The 15,515-nt window shown below is 50.1% G+C and overlaps 1 long non-coding RNA gene across 1 annotated transcript in view; it reads right to left on the reverse strand.

Annotated features, from left to right (window-relative positions):
- Positions 1 to 2,318: 2,318 nt before the first annotated feature.
- LOC147917074 (uncharacterized) overlaps positions 2,319 to 15,515 on the reverse strand; it is a 68,276-nt gene continuing 55,079 nt past the window's right edge. Inside the window, exon 4 of the long non-coding RNA XR_015552243.1 lies at positions 2,319 to 3,245. This is a non-coding gene — a long non-coding RNA (uncharacterized LOC147917074). The remainder of the gene's footprint in view (positions 3,246 to 15,515) is intronic.

Genomic DNA, 15,515 nt, shown 5'->3' on the forward strand with positions numbered 1-15,515 from the left:
CTCCCTACCAGCGCCGGCGGGGGCGCCTTCCCTGGCTTCCCCGTCCCACCCACTCCGCCGCCCCCCAAGAGTCACACCGAACAGGCCTGTGCTCGGGCCTTTAAAAGGCTTTGAGCGCGCGCCCCGCCCCCGACGTCCCCGCCACTGAGACCTGGCCCCGCCCCTCGTCCCCATGGAGACCCCCTTCGCCCAACCGCCGCCCCGCCCCCCTAACCGCCGCTCCGCGCCCCCCAACCGCCCTCCCCGCGCCCGCGGTAGGCGCGCGCCCCGCCCCCCTAACCGCCGCCCCGCCACCCCCAACTGCCCTCCCCGCGCCCGCGGGAGGCGCGCGCCCCGCCCCCGATGTCCCTCCGCCCCGGCATGGCCCCGCCCCTCGTCCCCATGGAGACCCCCTTCGCCCAACCGCCGCCCCGCCCCCCTAACCGCCGCCCCGCCACCCCCAACCGCCCTCCCCGCGCCCGCGGTAGGCGCGCGCCCCGCCCCCGATGTCCCTCCGCCGCGGCATGGCCCCGCCCCTCGTCCCCATGGAGACCGACGCGCTTCCAGCGCCCGTCTCCCAACCGCCTTGCAGACCCTCTGGCCTCTCTGTCTCTGTAGCCAGGCAGGTGGACAGGTTACCAGGCAGTGCACCACGTGGCTGGCGTGAGATTCAAAGATGCAGCAGAGAGGAGGACGGAGCTCTCCCCATGAGAAGGTGACTCTTGAGTCAAGATCTGAGTTAATTTAACCCCTTTAGCTGTGCTGTCATTTTGCATCAACCGTACCAGAATAGCATATAGAGACATTTGTCAGGGAGCCAGCTGGGGAAAGCTGACTGAACTGTCTGAGGCCCGCTGCCAGCAGATGTCTGGCCCAGGCGTGAGGACTGGATACATCCAAAGGCCACTGCATCTCCCAGGGCACCAGCACGGTCTTCCTGAGCCAGCTGCTTACAGAGGGAGCCCCAGTGTATGCGGGTGGTGGGGATTAGTTGGGGAGATGAACAAAGGAGTTCCCTCCCTCTGCTCTTTGATTTGCCATGCTGCCATGGCCCTTAGAGGCGCATCAGCTCTGGTAACAACAACTCATTCTCATATAGAGCTATGTGCCAGGACTGTTGCACACACTTCATGTGCAGTAACTCATTGAATCCTCATAACAACTCAAAAGGTATGTGCTATTATTATCATTCCCACTTTACAGATGAGGAAACTGAGGCTTAGAAAGGAGAACTAGCCCAGGGTCACACAGCTGAAAAGCAGTAAAACCTGATGTTCTGACCTCAACTCCATGATAGACAGGTAGATGGCTGGATGGACGGACACAAGGTAATCCACAAGGAATGGAGCAGATAGAGAGTCCATGGATGCTCAGCATAGGGAAGGTATCTGCACACTTGAGAGGGCAGGGATCGCTTTTGTTACTCTTTTGTTTATATATATATATAATATATATATTATTTTTATAATGTTGAACATCTTTGTGCTTGCTTTAAAATATAAAGACATTAATACCTGTACACAATCAGATCAGTTGTCTACTAAGTATGGGCACCTCTTAGGGTACAAACTGTAACACAGGTTAAATAAATCATAGGCATAACCCCTGCTCCACAAAAAGTCTCCTCCCCACACATCACAGGCTGTATGGTCTTGGGCAAACCACTTCAACTCTCTGCAGCTTGCATTTCTTGTCTGGACCTGCCCTATACGCTAGAGCCATTGGTAATTATAAGCATAATCATAAAAGCTGCTATCAACTGAATACCTAATGTATGTCTGTACTATGCTGAGCACTGTCATGCATTATCTTTTTTTATCTATTGAAATCTAGTATATTTCTTTTTTTATTCAGATATAATTGACATATGTTTTAGACATACAACATAATGATTCAATATTTGCATATATTGTGAAATGATCACCACAAGTCTAGTTAACATCCGTCACCACACATAGTTACAAATTTTTTTTCTCATGATGAGAACTTTTAAGATCTACTCTCTTAGCAACATTCAAATATGCAATACACTATTATTAACTATAGTCACCATGCTGTACATTACATCCCCAGGACTTATTTATTTTATAACTGAAAGTTCATACCTTTTGACTTCTTTCATTGTTTTGCCCACCCTCCACCTCCTGCCTCTGGCAACCACCCATCTGTTCTATCTGTGAATTCAGTTTGTTTTAGTTTTTTTTTAGATTCCACATACAACTGAGATCATATGGTGTTTGTCTTTCTCTGTCTGACTTATTTCACTTAGCATAATGCCCTCAAGGTCCATCCATATTGTTGCAAATGGTATTCCAGTGTGTGTGTGTGTGTGTGTGTGTGTGTGTGTGTGTGTGTTCCACATCTTCTTTATCCATTCGTCCATCAATGGACACTTAGGTTGTTTCCATTTCTTGGCTATTGTAAATAATGCTGTAATGAACATGGGGTGCAAGTTAGTGTTTTCGTTTCCTGTGACACAAAATAAATAGCAAAATAAATGGTAAAAAATACCCAGAAGTGCAATTGCTGGATCATATGGTAGTTCTATTTTTAACTTTTTGAGGAACCACCGTAATGTTGTCCATAGTGGCTGCACCAATTTACATTCCCACCAGTGGTGCACAAGGATTCTCTTTTCTCTACATCATCTCTAACACTTGTTATTTCTTCTCTTTTTGATAATAGCCATCCTAATGGGTGTGAGATGATATCTCATTGTGGTTTTGATTTGCATTTCACTGATGATTAGTGATGTTGAGCGCCTTTTCATGTACCCATTGGCCATCTGTACGTCTTCTTTCATGCATTATCTTTTAATCCTCGTAGAGGCAACTGAGGTGTACAGAGGTTATGTTACCTGCCTGAGGTCACACAGACAAGAGGTGACAGAGCTGGGCAGTACAAGTGCCTCAAGGGCAAGAGCCATAGCCTCACTGCTTAAGCTGGTCAGGGCTTGTCGCTGACCAGAGAGGAGTACAGGTTTAATGAGTAAATGCGTGTGTGCAAAGAGATATGCTTGAGCTCTGGCCCCAATAAGAATTCTCCCTCCCCCGAAGTTAAGTCCATGGATGAGTGTGTTAGTCAGCTCAGGCTACCATAACAGAATACCACAGACTGGGGTCTTCAACAACAGAAATTTATTTCCTCACAGTCCTGGAGACTAGAAGCCCAAGATCAGGGTGCCATCAGGGTGGGTTTCTGGTGAAGCCTCTCTTCCTGGCTTGTAGACATCTGCCTTCTCACTGTGTCCTCACATGGCCTTTCCTCTGTGCACATGCAGAGAGAGAGAGAGAGATCTCTGGTCTCTCTTCCTCTTCTTGGAGGGACACCAGTCCTATCAGATTAGGGCCCTACCCTTATGACCTCATTTAACCTCGGTTACTTCCTAGACACCTTATCTCCAAACATCATCACATTTGGGGTTAGGCCTTCAACATATGGATTTGGAGGGGACACAATTCAGTCTGTAACAGTGAGTTTTGAAGAGTTCTGAGAACCCTTAAAAATTGTAAACAACATTTTGCATGGATGGGAGTCCGCATACACCATCTGTTTGACCTTCCAAAAGGTAAGAACCACTAAAAGTATAAGTGGACAAAGAGGGAAAGGGTTCATGGAAAAATGGAAACAGAACTTGTATTAAGGTGTAGAAGAAAAAGCAATTTCTTATAATATTGTTTTAATAAGTTTTAAAAAGTAGAGAACAAGAGGGACAGTAGAAATGGGGACATGATATGTCAGCCCCCACTTTATATTTTGAGAAGTTAGATGGCCTGCCTGAGGTCACAGAGTGAGGAGGCAGTCTGAGCCTAGAACTCCAGTGTCCTGAGCCCCAGCCCACACTGTTTTTACCAGGCTTGCTCTCTGTCCTTCTCCATAGAAGCCAGGGCCATCTGAGCGAGGCTCCTGGGCTGCCCTTCTGCTGACTTCATGGATGCTCTTTCCCTCGCTCTCCTTCCAGAAGTGGAACAAATCGAGGCCATCGCGAAGTTTGACTACGTGACTATGTGGAGCAGTCCCTGCGTGAGCTATCCTTCAAGGAGGGGGCTCACCGCTACTGTACCACCATGCCTCAGAGGACTGGTGGGAGGGTCCTCACAGTGGCGTGGATGGACTCATCCCACATCAGTACATAGTCGTACAGGACATGTGAGTGGGAGCCGGGCCTTTCTGTGAAGATTGCCGTAATCTATTAGTGATGTCTAGAATGGGCACAGGAAGGGAAGTGCTAAGTTGTATGCCAGTGATTTGCTCTCCCTGATACAGTTGGCCTTGTGGAAGAATGGGTTATATTTAACTTCCCCTGAAGTGGTGATCCACTTAACAAATAAGCAAATTGCTCATGCTTCAGAGTACGCAGAGGCAGCACCTGGTGCCCCTGGCCCACCATCCTGACACATCTGACAGCCTCCAGGGCATTCATCACCCGCCATGGTTCCCAGCGTCCAGTGGATCTTGCCATATACCTCCACTCTCCTGGGCCTTCCCTGTAGCCAGTGGCCAGCCCACTGCCCCCTTAACTGCCCACCATTCTCTACCCCCACAGTGGCTTCTTCAGGGGATGGGCAGAAACAATCATCCCCTCGTTTCCAGTTAATAGATATGATTTTAAAAAATGATAATTTCAGACATTATAAAGAGCCCTGCATCCCAAATACCTAGCCCTACTCGAAGGCCCGGAAAGCCTACACCTTCCATTCTCTGAAAGCTCTTGAAGGTTCCTGCACACACACTCCCTTAGAGCTCTGGTCAGGCTCAGATGGAGCTGGTTTATTGAGGAAGCAGCCACTAGCTGGACCTCAAGGGAAGGGGACCAAAAGCATAAGTTTTGATGGTAGAGAGGATGGTCTGAAGCCAGAGAAAAGTCCAGGGCCAGGCAAACCCCAAGAGGAATGCCACAGTGGAGGGCCCTCAGCAGCCCTCTGATGTCCCCAGGCCTCTGAGGGCAGGGACAGGGCACTGGAAGGGAGAGGGCAGTGGGAGGAGGCTGGCAGGGCCCCCCAACAAGCTCGAGCCACCTCAGAATTGTCCCACACCGTGGGTGAGGAGGTGAGGGAGGGAGGCACCTTCTTCCTCCCTTGCTTAGCCCCAAACCGCTTCTCATGGAGCCACATGGAGACTGTGCTCAGTGCTCAGCTTGCAGGCTCCTCCCCACATTCTCCAACACACCCTCCAGCATTTAGCTTGTCCTAGCCTGGAGCAGCCTGGGAGAGAAGACCAGCCTAGCTGAGGGGAGAGGAGAGGGTAGGCACGAGGGTGGTGGCACAGAGGAGGGCCTCCCACTGGAGAAACTGACCGAGGAGCGTGGTAGTGGGCGTGCGTGGTGGTAAGTGTGGGGTGGGAAGTGGCTCATCCCAAGCTGTGGGCGTAAATTAACCATAAAGTGTATGTTGATCCAGCCCGCCAGGCAGGTCTCAAGGAGTCCTGCACATCCCGGGTTCTTGGAGCAAAGCACTCCCAATTCACATCCGTCCTTCTCCACAGAGACGAAGCCTTCTTGGACAGCCTGAGCCAAAAGGCTGACAGCTAGGCCAGCGGTGGGTCACTGCTGGACGACAAGGCCTCCTCCAAAAAAACGACCTCCAGTCCCCCACGGAGCACATCTTGGATTACGGCTTTGAGGGGTGATGGGCCGGTAGGATATGCAGCTTCAGTTTTTCCTGCTAGTGCCGTGCCTGTCGTGTCTGGTTTGGGAGAAGTGAAGGGGCAGGAGCGAGAGAGGGAGGCTGTTGTGGCCCTTTGTTCTCCACAGGTGTGATATTGGGCACACTGGGGTGGGCTGGCTGGAACTGGCCCAAGAATGCCAGGTATAAAATCATCCAGCTTGGGGTCTGGCGTAGAGAAGAAGGAGGAAGGACATATATTGGCAAATCAGTGCTTTCTATTTAAAAACATAATAATAAATGGGAGACAGAGTTACAAATTGGCGAGTATTTTTGCTACCTCTCTCCAGTTCTTGCATTTTCTGTTGAAGACCTAAGCTGTTACATTTAAGAATTTAGTTGGATTGGTCGTTTCCAGAGGGGAATGGGGGAGGGAGGAGGGCGAAAGGGATAATTCGGCGCATGTGTGTGGTGATGGGTTGTAATTAGCATTTGGGTGGTGAACATGATGTAATCTATGCAGAAACAGAAGTATAATGATGTACACCTGAAATTTATACAATGTTACTGCAATAAACAAAATATTAAAAAAGAAAAAAAAATAAGAATTTAGAGCTCACAGACTCCCTGAAGTGCACTACATGAACAGAAAACTCACACCCACTCACGGGGAGGGGGTGGATTGACACTCGACTCACCCCATTTGGTGGGAGCACATTTGCCCATTTCTCCACTCCTGTGTGTGGCCTGGGCTGTGTCACATGACCTTTCTGCCAGGCAAGGAGCTGCACTCGTCATTCTGCATACAGGTGTAGTCCAAAAAGTGTGGTTGTTGAAAAATAACAATAAAATAAGGAAAAGAGAAGAAAAGAAAAGAAGAAAAGAAAGCAAAGCTGAGTTTCTCCCTGCTTTCTTGCTCAGATTCTCAAAATGTCAGTCTCCATTTTTTCGGTGGAGAGGTCATGGGATCAACCCACACATATGGGTACTTGCAGATAGAGCCAAAGACATCAGCGGTGATGGGAACATATGCTTATGAAGTGATTTTAGCGGAAGTCCTGTTGCCTCTTTTCACCATATTCTACTCAGCTCAGGGCACGGCCATAGATTACAAAATTGCCGGGAAAGTGGAAGGTTGGGTTAGGTAGATGACAAAGTCATGGTCCCTTGACTTCTGGGGGCCATATCTTCTCCTGCCTCATTTTCCTCTCCCTCTTCCCTCCCTCATCTACCTTCTTCCTGTTCTTCCTTTCTCGGTACCTCTTCCTCACCAACACCTATGCTTTAGTCCTGATGGGGTACCCATAGGCGGGGCTTAGCTTGGCTGGGGCACTAGGATCTAAAGCGCCGCTGACCACGTTGAGCTTGGTCCCCTGGTCACAGCCACTCGGTCCCTCCTCCCCACCCCCTCACGACTTCCAGCCTTCCCTCCCCTCACAGGTGTCTTACAATCTTTGGTGACCTCCATAGGAGGTAGCAGAATCTCCTGTGGGTAGAACCTCTCCTCTTCAAAGTGTTTTCACACCCACTGAACCTCCCTCAAAGGTGGATGAGGACCATTACACCCATTTAACAGATTAATAAAATGACTCTGATAGAGGACACAGGAAAGCCTGTGACAGAGACAGGACGAGGACTCACCCTCCTGATGGACACTGTAGTCCCCTTTTCACTCCACCAGAGGCTCCCAAGGGGTGAAGGGTGACCAAGTACACGGGAGGCGTGTCCAATGATGCGATTTTTACTCGAATGACTAGTTTTCCAAGATCTGGAAAAGCCTCCTAGAAATAGCCCTCTGCTGGGGAGATTGGGGGTGGGGGACAACACTGGACTGTGTTCAGCGGCCACGGGGCCCCTCCTGCCCTTGCAGGGAGCTAGTAACTTTCTGGTACAGTCAAACCTCAAGGCTTCGGACCAATCAGAAGCCCTTCAGAACCATGGAGATGTCTGAACCACTTAAAAACGTATCATGAGCCTAACTAACCACCGCCCAAGCATTCCCAGGTTGAAATCCTCCTGCCATTGACTTAGCGTGTAGACGAGATTCATCGTGTCATCAGCACCGTGGGCTGCAGCCTGGAAGCAGACAGCTCCCGATTCCACCCTGCGCACAGGTTCAACTGCTCCTGCCGCTGAGTTGCGCGCCCCGCCCGCGCTCTCCTGGCGGAATTGCCGAGTCTGGCTGAATGAGGCTTTACTATACGCGCTCCCTGGAGTAGTGTGTAGTGCGTGGCCTGGGGGTTGGCTGACCCATTCTGAGACTTGCCAGGGTTGACATCTGCCCCACGGCCCCGCCCCCTGGCTCCTCTGCAGAGTGCGGTTACGATCTGATGGAGCGGCCATCCCCAGGCGCTGAAGCGGGGGCGACATACCCAGCTCGCCCGGGGGCCTGGGCCCCAGCGTAGACACGCCGCCCCGGGCCGCCGCCTGCCCCGGCAGCCCCCACAAAAATCTCCCTCACGCGGGGGAGGATGGAGAGCCCCGAGAAGCGGAGGATGGCGATGTTCAGGAGCGCCAGCAGCATCAACTACCCTGACAAGTAGGCGCTCTCCGAAGGGCACTCGATGAGGTCGACGTGCGGCTCCACCAGGCACAGCAGCCTGGGGGACTACCAGTCCCTGGAGGCTGAGGCCCCGGCAGAAGTAAGGGCCAGCGGGAAGGCAGGCTGGGCCAGCCGAGACCCCCAGAGGGGCAGCGGGGTGGGGAGCCACTTTGCCCTTGTTCAGGCTCAAGGTTAAGCCAGAACATAAGATGGATAGCGAACTGGCTTTCTGTCTCTCTGCTGGCCTCCCTTTGAGGAATGAAAGCTGAGTGGGTGCAGCTGCTGGCTAGGGATCCTGTAAAGACTGAAGACCCCCAGTCTCCAGGGCTGGAGGGGGCATTCCTGCCCTGCGGGGAGGCGGATGATGCCGATGCGGTAATGGCAGGTGTCTCCACAAGGTGGTAGGATTGAGTTATTCATTTGTTCATTCATCTGTTCATTCACTCATTCATTCCTTGACAAATATTGATGAGCATGTTATGTGACAGTCTCTGTGCTAGGCACTGGGAGTACAATGATGACCTAAAATGGACCCAGGCCCTGCCCAGGTGGAGCTCACAGTTTAGAGAAGAGAGAGTGGTCGACCAGTGACACACACAGCTGTGAAATGGCAGTTGGGTGGGGTGTCTAGGAGGAGTGGTACACAGGATTTTGAGAGCCTAAAATGTGGAGATTGCACCTAGGCGGAGAGAGACTTCCCTGGGGAGGATCAGACCTGAGATCCAAAGGAGGGATGGGAGTAAGCGGCTGAAGCGGGAAGGGAACACTGTTCCAGGCTCTTCTTTTTTTTTTTTTTTTAAGATTTTATTTATTTTTATTTTTCCCCCCAAAGCCCCAGTGGATAGTTGTGTGTCGTAGCTGCACATCCTTCTAGTTGCTGTATGTGGGACTCGGCCTCAGGATGAACGGAGATGTGGTGCCTCGATGCGCACCCGGGATCCGAACCCGGGTCACCAGCATCGCAGTGCGCGCACTTAACCACCAAGCCACAGGGCCGGCCCTTTCCAGGCTCTTCTAAAGTGCGTAGAGTACTTTATTTTCTAAATTTTTCAAAATTTGAATGAGAAATCTGTGATTTTTACACTTGCCAAGCCAACCAACCAAATTTAACAAATTGTTAGGAAGCAATTTTTAAAAAATTTTTAATAATTTGCATAACTGGTTTCATGTGTCTTTGACAGTTCTATCATATTTTCAAAAGTTTCCATTTTTTTCTCTCTGGAATTTGGGGTGGGGGCCTGTTATGTAACCCCTTCCCAATGTTATCTACCCCTTAAGGTAAAAGAGACAACCAGAAGCTTCCCAGCTGTGAGGATTCTATTGGGGAGAGCGGCATTTGAATCCCTGGTCACAGGGGGAAGGGGAAAAGTTGTGAGCTTGGGAGTGTGTTCTAGAGGAGGCCAGGAACATTTCCAAGGGAATACCAACACAGGAGCAACTCCCTCAGCAATTAGGGCTCCTGTTCACACCCACAGGATCTGTCTTGGCCCACGTCCTGACACCCACTCCCGAGGGATCCCTACAGGTCAGTGCCTTGGCATAGGTCCAGCAGAGGAGCCAGGCAACCTGATGGTCATTCCATTCTTGAAGGCCATCCTCTTAGAAGCATCACCCTAGCATCTGCCATCACCTGCAAGCTCTCCCGTGGGCCATGATGGGGAGTGGGCTACCTGAGGCCTGGCCCAGAGCACTTTACATAAAGAATCAAATACAGTCTAGGCCAGTGTTTCCACAAGTGGGTCTCACAGCAGACTAATTCCATGGGATGTTAAGAGGGAAAAAAAGAGTTGTGTGGTCAACAAAGTTTCAGGAATGCTGGTCTGACAAAGTTGAATTGCTTGTCTGCCAGACATTTTAGAACCTGTAAATATGTTGATGTGCATTGTGAATCTCCAAGAGGACAGGGCACACCTCATCTCCCAGACTTCTTTGGCCTTTATTCACAGAGCATTTTGCAAGACCAGCCCAAAGAAAAGACTTGGGGAATGCTGCATGCATTTTCTGTTTGCAAAGATATCTACAAACTGTCGAATTTGACAGCTGCCATTCAAGAGCTCCTTCACTGACCAAGAGGTGAAATGGGAAAGCACGGTGAACAATATGTAAATAGCCGCGGGGACACTGGGCAGCCTCCAGCCTGCTCAGCATCGGCTCTGATGAATGCTTGACTTTGCAGGCCTGCCAGGGGAATAGTGGCGTGGAGAATCCTGAGTAGTAAATGCAGTTAGCTGAAATCCTTTGGTCTCAAAATATCCTTTAGGATTTAGATTTGAACCCGGTTAAAGAGGCTGTTTGGGGAAGCTGCAACACTGCCATCCAGAGTGGGAAGATCTAATTTGGGAGGAGGTGAAAAGTGATCCTTTCCCCACACCATCCATCCTCCCGCCTGCTCCTCTCTGCAGCTCCACGCTGGAGGTTGCAGCATCACCTCTCAGACTAATGCAAGGCTCATGCCTAGACTACTCAGCTGATCTTTCTCTGAGCTTTCTATCTTTCTGGCTCACACTCTGCTAAGGTAGAGTGGTGGTGGTGGTCGGGACGGTGGTGGAGGGGTGATAATTCCATTTTACTTATTAAAGTTTTACCTTTCAGCTCATGCTAGAGTAGAGTGGAGAGAGCAGTGATGTCAATAAGGGGCTTAAATTTAAGCAGAGTGGGGCGTGGAAAGTGGACTTTATCACTGCAGGGCTGGATATAGCAAAGATGGGGGGAGGACTGCCATCTTTCCTGTCATGCAGAAAACCCCCCGACAGCTAGTCCTTTTGGATAAAGGCACAAAAGACCCCTTCTTAAAGTAGCCAGTGATATGGGGCAAAGGATAAGATGTCATGGGGAAGCACAAAAGGTAAGATTAGCCATCGGCTAATTATCAATAGTCTCTTAACAAAGCAAAAAGGATAGGTTGGGACCCTGACTGTGGCCGGATTGGAGCCTGTCATGGGGGCCCAGGGCCGGCAGGAGGCCGTCTGTAGACAGCGGGAGGAGAGAAGATGAAAGAGGATTTGGGTGTAGCCAGGGCAGCTCCAGGCTCCAACCCCAACAGTCTGATCAGACTTTCAGTTGTTCCAGATTTGCCTCAGGGCGGAAAAGCAAGTGTGTCTTAATAGTCATCATTGTCACTGAGGTTGTGCACAGCACCTTCCAGCAGTGGTTTTAAGAAGTGTCCCTCATTGTGCCCTCAGCAGCCAAGCCTGTTGGCTCTGCCTGAGCAGCCCCTCTTGCGTCTGTCTAATGTGGAGGCATCCCTGTAAAGCCCTGTGTGAACCGAGGACTCGGGCTAAAGGGAGTTTGAAAACCATTGTCTGGCAGTTTACAAAGCTTCATCTTGTCTGTTATCTCATTCCATCTTCACAGTAAACATGCGGGGCTTTCAACAGAGGAACAAAGTAAGGCACAGAGCGACTGAGACTTGCCCAAGTTCACACAGCCAGCAAGTGTCAGAGTGTCTTTATACTCAAGAATCCAGGCCCTCTGCTGTAGCCAAAGGCTCCTGGGTTCATGCTGACTTCCAGCTCCAGCACCCCCTCCTGGCTTCAGGAGGACCGGAGGCCTTGGGAAGCTGCCCATATGGAAGGACGAGACCCAGCCCCTCTGCTTGTTGGAGGTCCTGGGCCTGCCATGATCTCTCTCTGTGTCATTCCAAGTGCTCTCATACTGATGAGCTCTTAAATATTACAACATCCCTGGGGATTATGTAGGCAGATGAGGATTTTTGCTGCTTTTTAAAATTTCTGCTAAAAACAAAGTTTTCTGATTATAATACAGAGACGAAAGTAACACTCCTATCATTCTGGGGTGAACATTGGGAAAATTCCAATATATAACCTCCAAATAATTTTGTTATGGGAAAGGACTTTTTAAAAAAAATAATAATATTTAGGGGCATGAACTCTGACGCCAAGCCACCTGGGGTGAGACTTGGGCTATGCTACTCACTAGCTGTGTGACCTTGGGCAAGTGACTTAACCAGTCTGAGCTTCTATTTCCTCATATGTGAAATGAGCATAATGGTAGTTGCTACTATATAAATGTGAGGATTAAATGAACTATCAGTGGGAAGGGCTTGAATTGGTGCTCGGTATTAGCTACTGTTGCCATCATAATTGTCATTATTATTTGTGAGTGCTTACTATGTGCCAACTACGTGCCAAACTCTTCACAGGGATTGTATCATTTAATACGCTCACCAACGCCCTGAGGTCAGTAGTATACTTATTTGTAATTTACAAATGAGGATTCTGAGGCTCAGAGAGGTGAGGTAACTTGCCCAAGGTCACATAGTAAGGAAGTGGAGCCAGGATTTGAACCCATCTGTCTGACTGCAGAGCCTGCCTTCTTAACCACTAGTCTAACCTGCCCTCATTAAGTCTGCTTCCTCTGCAGGCAGTGTGCAGGCGACACCCACATTGATTTTCCCATTTGGTTATAAGACACCCGGGGGATTTAATCTCCATCCTAGCCCTGAGGCTTGTGGGGAGAGCTCCGTAAGAAGCCCACAAGCTGGTTAGCAGCTGAGGAAGGACTGGACTCCAGGCCTCCAGACTCTGTGCTGACCAGAGCTCTCTGTGCCCCCAGGACATCGAGAAGACCATGAGCACGGCTCTGCATGAGCTGCGGGAACTCGAGAGGCAGAACACAGTCAAGCAGGCGCCAGATGTGGTGCTGGACACCCTGGAGCCCCTGAAGAACCCGCCAGGCCCCATCAGCTCAGAGCCCGCCAGCCCCCTGCACACCATTGTCATCCGCGACCCCGACGCCGCCATGCGCCGCAGCAGCAGCTCCTCCACCGAAATGATGACCACCTTCAAGCCAGCCCTGTGCGCCCGCCTGGCCGGCGCCCAGCTGCGCCCGCCCCCCATGTGGCTGGTGTGGCCCGTGGTCCAGCATCGGTCCAGCAGCAGCAGCAGCTCGGGTGTGGGCAGCCCAGCTGTGACGCCCACCGAGAAGATGTTCCCCAACAGCTCAGCCGACAAGTCGGGCACCATGTGACCTGCAGGATGGGGCGGCACCGCCCTGCCCACTGTGGCACGCCATGGCCAAGGGTGGCCTCTGTGACCTCAGTGAACGTCCTTCCCAGTGCTCCAGGCCTTGTCAGGCAGGGACCAGAAGGCCAGCCTGGGAGCGTGTGTGTGCAGAGCTGAGGCCCGGGCACCAGCCGCAGCTCACGTTCAGCCATGTGAATCCCACAGAGCTCGAGTGTAAACAGACGCCCAGAGGAGCTCAGGAGCAAGCGGCCCCGACCAGAGCGTTGCCTAAGATTGTGGCAAAATGTTAAATGGCTTCGCCCACACATCATCACTGGAAAATTCTCTCGACATTCTCTCTACATACATAAATACGTGTGTATATATATGTGTGTGTGCATATATACACGTACGTATGTATGTATGTGTCTGTAGGTGTGTGTATATATATATTTATGCATCTATATACATATACTAGATCTGGACACACATACTAAATGTATATAGGATCTCCTTTTTCTTTTTATGAAACTTAGATTTACCTCAGACCCATGCCACCAAACATCTCCCGCTGAGTTATTTGGTGGGCTTTGCAGGGACTTTTCTGGGAGAATTTAGAGGCCCACAGTAACGGCGAATGAAGCAATATACCACTAACCTGCAGAAAAACAAAAACAAAAACAGTCTCCCACTGTCTCCAGAAGTCGTGGCCTTCCAGGACAGTCTGCCCCTAAAGGAAGGGTGGGGCAGGCGGTACCCCAAGCAGGCTGCTCCTAGAGGTGGGGAACCCTTCACAGAACCCCCCCACCCTGTCCACCCCAGAGACCCTGCCTTTCCACCCAGAGGCCAAGGGCCAACTGTACCCCCAAAGGCATGGGAGGACATTGGCGAGAAGACCCCTGACCACAGCATCCTTGTGTTTGTACATGGAAAAAGGGGATAGTGACAACCTAAGCCCCATCGTAGCACAGTATTATGTGTGGTTGGGAAAAAGGAAAAAACAACACAGTGGTGTGGAACACTTCAGAACGTAGAAATGCTGTAGGAATAAATCTGTGGTAACTATAGAGGTTTAACCTATACCATTTTCAAAATATTTAATTTTTTCTTTTCCTCTTTCTACTAATTATACTGTGTCAGATTTGGAACTAAACAGGCAAGGAGGCTTTGAGTCACATCATTTTAATTTAAAATCAGGCCGTGACACGCTTGGCTGGCGCCCTCTTGCATGAAGCGCACGAGCCTTAAGTGCCCAGCTTAGGCCAGGGGCCCAGGAGGGGTGACCCTTGGCACTTTCTGTCCTAGAGAACACTTCAGTTGAGTTTATGCAAGTGAAATAGCTTCCCTCTCTCCCTTCCCTTCCCTTTCACCCACCTCCTCCAGAGCATTTAATGTAATTGAAAATATGGTGATAGAATTGGGGTGCATGATCTTCAAGTATTATGAGCTAGGCTTTTTCCTCTTGGCTGGGAAAAGGCCTTCTGGAACTCTTGTTCGATTCCATTTTACTTCCTCTTTTGATCTCTTCATTTTCCAGAGATGGGCTATTTCTGGATAATGGAACACAGGAGAATCAGATTCTAACAGGACCACCTTTACTCACCCCCTCATGCCAAGCCAAGGGTTTCCTCCCTATTGTTCTCAAGCTTCATCTCTTTCTCTTGAGGCCTCTGAGTGTGTCTCCATGGCTGTGGTTTGGAGTCAAAAGTTCTGTGTCTGAGTCCCAGTCCCCCTCACGCAGGTGCTGTGGGACTTTGGCCATGTCATTCCACCTCACTGAGCCTCAGTGTCCTGCTCCATAAAATGACGATAATAAAGATAAAATCTAAGTGTGTGAGCTGTGTAAACTGGAAAGCAGTGTGCCCACACTGTTGTTCTTTTTATTATTAGTAAAGTAAGTCTTTTAGATCAAAATCCATCCAGGACCTTACTTTTGAAATTTTCTAATGGCATTTGAGAAGTGAGCAGTGGAATTTTCCTACCAGCTTCATAAGAGCCCTGAAACCTGGCCCTACAGATACATCATCTATTAATGCTTGAAATTCCATCATTACCATTTCAACCCATTGGATTAAGTTTTGTCCTCTCCTCTGGTAGTCTGTAAAAAGGTAAACATACCCCAGAGGGAGGGACCTATTAAGTCACTAATACCTGGGTGTGTAGCAGTGGTGAGCCATTCTGCCTCCTCTGAAGGACTGGCATTGAGAGCACACAGCAGAAGGAAGGAACAAGAAAGGGCACAAAAAGAGAATGCCAGGGAGAGGCCAATGACAAACTTGACCTTACTTGTTTTGCCTAGAACCACCGTTCTCCTTTAGCTCCTGGAAATGAAAGAGCCTCAGAACCAGCTAGGAGCCCTCTGCCATGGCGTATGTAAAGATATCCCCACTTTACAGCTCAGGAGAGAAAGCAAGGCCTTGGGATGTG

Source organism: Ceratotherium simum, chromosome 5 (genome assembly GCF_057802395.1).
Source record: "Ceratotherium simum simum isolate JZ-2026a chromosome 5, ASM5780239v1, whole genome shotgun sequence".
In the NCBI taxonomy this organism is placed as follows: domain Eukaryota; kingdom Metazoa; phylum Chordata; class Mammalia; order Perissodactyla; family Rhinocerotidae; genus Ceratotherium; species Ceratotherium simum.